The sequence below is a fragment of the Balaenoptera borealis genome (genome assembly GCF_965194805.1).
Source record: "Balaenoptera borealis genome assembly, chromosome: 10".
In the NCBI taxonomy this organism is placed as follows: Eukaryota; Metazoa; Chordata; class Mammalia; order Artiodactyla; family Balaenopteridae; genus Balaenoptera; species Balaenoptera borealis.
The window spans coordinates 12,340,661-12,345,767 of record NC_138874.1 but is presented as its reverse complement, the minus strand read 5'-3'; the positions used below and the strand labels follow the sequence as shown (position 1 = coordinate 12,345,767).

The 5,107-nt window shown below is 37.4% G+C and overlaps 1 long non-coding RNA gene across 2 annotated transcripts in view; it reads left to right on the top strand.

Moving 5' to 3' along the window:
- The window catches only part of LOC309635586, an 8,379-nt gene extending 5,434 nt beyond the window's left edge, over nucleotides 1-2,945 (top strand). For both annotated transcript variants that reach the window (XR_014248899.1, XR_014248900.1), the window contains one exon: nucleotides 611-2,945. This is a non-coding gene — a long non-coding RNA (uncharacterized lncRNA). The remainder of the gene's footprint in view (nucleotides 1-610) is intronic.
- The last annotated feature ends 2,162 nt before the right edge of the window (nucleotides 2,946-5,107 follow it).

Here is a 5,107-nt window from a genome sequence, read left to right as displayed (position 1 = left end):
CTTCAATTTTTAAAAAATGTTCAAAATGTTTAAAAAATTATCAATAAAGATATGTACCTATCTATAGGAAATACAGAGAAATAATTTCTCAGTTTGTTTCTGTTTCGATCTTAGTCATATTATTCTACTTCAAATTTAACAAATCTTATTATGCGTTGTTCAATTAAAGCCATGTTTCACTTTAACATTGATTAGATTATGGGGGAGGAATTGTCTAAATAGAAAAACCAATGAGGCAGAGACAGTTAATAAACTTCTAAACCTTGGAGCAGAAATATTGTGCCATCCAAGAGGTGTTTCATTCCAACAGGGAGATGGCATTTCCCATATTTTTCTTGATTATTTTCTTTGCAGGTTGAGCATGAGCAATCAAAAGGGAAGCTGGAATTAGCATATTGAGGGCTGTTTATTATTTATGAGATGGAAATCAAACTCCTATATAACCAAACTCATTAAGGCTCATGTAAAGCTTTTCCCATCTTCTTCCAAAGGCACTATTTCTGTAACAAGTAAATTACACTGTCCCAAGCACATTCCAGTCTGAAATCTGAGTTTATTATCCAGGACTAGATTGCTCTATTCTAACCCCAAACCTCTCTCCTCCCGACAGTCCTGTCCTGCGAACCTCCTCCAGGAAGCATGTGCATCTGAAGCTGGGCCCCGTCTACCGCAAACTGTCTGTGTGCCCACAGTACAGACCCAACAGTCTGCGTCCACCCTCTCCTTGGCTCCCACCTGCCCCATTTTGCACGCTTCCCACTGTGTCCCCTGTTTTCCAATTCTCTCTCTCTGCCACCCTCCCTGTCGTGAACTGCTCCCTCGGCAGCCTCGAGGGACAAACCCCACAAGATGTCCTCTACCCTCATCTGTAAAGTGCCGAGGTTGAATCAGTGGGCATCCCTACTGCGTTCACAGGGCACACGGCAGGCTCTGGGCTCAGCCATCCGTTGCCTGTCAATCCCACACAGACCTGGGTTTGTTTTGTTGACCTTCATGTCCCCAGTACCTAGAACAGGGCCCGGAACATAATCAATGTTCAATAAATATTTGTTAAATGAGAAAAGTAGATGCACTGGTGTATGAAGTTTTTAACAACAACAACAACAAAATTTTCATTTAAAAATAATTACGTCAATTACATAGTTAGTTGATTAGTAATATTAATCAAGAAATTCAAGAAAATGTATCCTTATTTCATCTACAAAAATAAAGAATTTGAATAATTAAAATAAATCAATAAAATAATTACATCTATTCATCTTTTCCCCTATGGTGTCTGTTTTGGTGTTATGATTATAAACTCATTAATAACTCCAAATTTATGAGGATATTTTCATAAATGCATATGTCTATTTGGAAATATTTACAGAATACATACATATTCATATGTCATGTATATAGTGTATATATGCATGTTTGTAAAAAGAGACACAGATAATTAAATTTTACCAAATAAGTTCTATATGCCAGACACTGTGTTAAATATTTGGTGTATTTTCTCTTTTAATCTTCGCAACAAGGCTTTGTGGTAAATATCATTACCCTCATTTTTTTCCAGATTAAGGAACCAAGGCTGGAGATTTGGTGCCTTATTTCCTTATTCACACAAGGGCTATTTTTATGCTTAATTTTTAGATTTAAAGTGTCAGTCCATCTGGAATTTATATTGGCATCTGATAAGGGTTCTTTTCAAGTTCATAGCTTCTTGGCTCCAAAATCCATCAGAACTGCATAGAAGTGTGCATATATATACAACTGTTTGTATATATATGTGTGTGTTTGTGGTGTGTGTGTGTGTGTGTGTGAAAAGGATCAATGTCTCTCATCAGATTCTTTAAGTTGTTCATGAACTGAAAAGGATTACAAATCATTTGTCTAAGAGGTAATTTTACTCTAAAGGAAATGCCAGTTTTCCTAACACTGTGCATTGAAAACCCATCCTTTTCTGTAGTAATGTAAAATGTTAACTTACCAACAGCTAGGGCTCTGATGTTAGAGACATGTGGATTTGAATCACAATTCAACTATCCACTAGCTCTGTGATTTCAGGCAAGTTACTTAACCTCTCTGAGCCCATATGCACATCGGTAAAATGGGATACTATAGTAGTATCTCATAGCCTGTTTTCAGAATTAGGTAATACATGTAGAGTACATAGCAATAATCCTGGTTCATAGTAGACCTTCAATAAAAATTAGCATTTATTAATATAATTCTCATGCATGGTTCTAGTTTTGAATTCTCTATATCATCCACTGATATGGATACGTTTGCCTATTACTTCAAGGTATGAATATTTTAAGGGTCTTGGTTAAATTGCTAAATTGCTTTCAAGGCAGTGTATCAGAGTGTCACATCTCACATTCATAAATAAACAGCATTATTATGTTAAAGAACCTTTGCTTACTTGATGCATGAAAAGTGTTATCTCACGTAAGTTTTAATTTGTGCTTCTTTGGTTGCTAATGAGGCTTTCTGCTTTCCCCCATGCTTACTGACAAGGTGTATTCCTCCATAGTGAATGCAGAGATTGCTGTTCTCCCCTGTCATCAGAACAGTGATGTTGGGCACAAAGCCACACAGCTCAACACTGCAATTCCCCGTCTCCCTTGCTGAGTGTGCCGTTGTATCTAAATTCTCAGACATACAATGTGTGCAACTCTCACATCACACGCAGAGGAGGAGACGTCCTTCTCTTCCTGCTAGCTAAACCGATACATCCACAGACCATCCAGCCATGCAGACTGGGAAGATGCCTCGTGATGGGGAGGGACAGCAATCTGGAAGTAACCTTGGTCTCAGAGCCTCAACCTGCTGGATGACTAACTTCAGGGCTGTTATTCAAGAAAGAAACTTCTATTGTGTTTAACCTATTCTATTTTTGGATTTTTATATTAATAATATTAATATATTAATAATAATTAATAAATAATTAATATTAATTAATATATCATATATTAATTAATATATCATATATTAATTAATAATCTACAATATATTAATTAATATTAATTATATATTAATTAATATAATATATTAATTAATAATTATTAATAATATTTATATTATTAATATCCTTTTCCCAGTTACCTTTTGGAATAGTAACACGTTTTTATTGATTTGTGGGGATTCTTTGCTCTATTTGAGGCAAACATCTTTATGTAGTCAATTTCATTACATTTTTTTGGGGTGGTGTCTTCCTTTGTATTAGCTAATAAAAAAACACTCCCTATACTATAGACATTATATTTTCTCCCTTTTATATGATTTTTACATTTCTCATTTAACTCATTGATCTAGCTCTTCTTATTTCAATGAATGAATGGACAATAAAATATTTCAAAATTATTTTGCCAAATAATTCATTTTTCTCGCTTCTTAGGACCATTTATAAAACAATTCCTCCTTTTCCTGATGATTAGTGATACTACCGTCATCATATTCTATACACTGGTTCTCTATCCTAGGATCTGTTTCAGAATTTTATATTTTTGTAACAGGGAAGGGCCAAATCGGACTCCATGTTGGCTCTGTTTCTTTTACTTTAACTTTTGCTTCCCGTTGCTTTTGTTCACTAAAAGGATCCTGTCTGTACACAATGGCCTGCCTCGGAGAACCCTGCCCCTCTGCCTGAATGTTAAACCAAAGTGCCTTTGTGCAGGGAAACCTCCGGTCCCTGTCCGCCTGTGGACGGCTGCAAGAAAGAAGAAATTAACACATCCCTTCCCCGAGGCTGGTCATTCCAGGGGATATTTACAAAACTTATGGCCTTTTTACTTTACTTACTCATCCCCTCCCCCTCTCTGTGCTATAAAAGAAACTGGCATCCAAACCGCGATAAGATGGTTTATCGGAGACATTAGTCCACCACTTTCTCGGTCTGCCGGCTGTCCGAATAAAGTCGTATTCCCTGCCTCAACGCCTTGTCTCCAATTCATTGGCCTGTTGGGCGGCAAGCAGAGCGAGCTTGGACTTGGTAACATTTTGATCCAGTCATCAGTCTATTCTAGCACCCATCCGATATTGTTTTAATAACTGTAGCCTTCAATTAGGGACGTCTCCTTTTATTACTGTGGCAAGGTGAGTGAGGGAAATTGCCACAATGTTGTGAAATTTAAGGAACAGTCTTTATGGGGGAACCATACAAGCCAAGGATCAGTGGGAGGCAGCACGTGGCTCCCGGCGATGTCAGCACGCCAGAGACGTGCCCAGGGCACCGCTGGACGCACAGCGAGGCTTTGATTTGAAAGGGGTCCTGCCTCCTCTTCCTTTAACTTTTTAGAATACAAGCATGACGTCTGCTTTATACATGAATGTGCAGTTTTACTTCTCTACCCTTATATCAGCAGGAAAAGAAAATCATGCTAACACAGAATCAACTTAATGTACCTTTTTTAAAAAGCAATCAAAAAATTTAAACTTTCTTTTATTTAAAGAAAATTCTTTAACAAACTAATGGATAGTTTCTGGACACAAAGAATATTTTAAAACACTTTCCAGTCTCATACTTACCTGCTAAAATACACAACAAGTAAAAGGAAAAGCTTGAGCATACCAGTTCAAATAAGAAACAAAACAGTGCTACTCTTCTTCTCTTCTTCACCATTATCCTCTAACAATGTTCTGGAATTTCTAGCCCATGCAATAAAACCTGACATACAAATAAGAACTATTGGAATGGTAGTGACAAAAATAACATCAATATTTTCAGACTGTACTTAGCATTTTCCAAATATAAAGCTAGGTTGTTTAAAGTCTATTGGGAAAGACAAACAGGTAAACATAGGTGATTTTGGAAAAGGAAAGTAATTCTGAGAAACGAGTAGGATTATCCATGAATGATGGCTGAAAGCTCAGGTTGTCTAGCTGTGAGCCCACCAGGACTGGAGATGTCTCTGCCACAGAGGAGGGGTCAGGGGCCAGAACTCAAGTTCCCAAGGTCTGGGTGCTCTCTCCCCATGGCCTTAAACTGTAAAGTTCCAACAGTTGACCATTCCCAGAAGAGCTGGCATCAAAACTTGGATAGATAGTTTCGTGCCTACCTCTGATGGTAAATATGCCCCTGTACAAGGCCATACAAGGCTGGTACTATAAAAAGAGTAGTGGG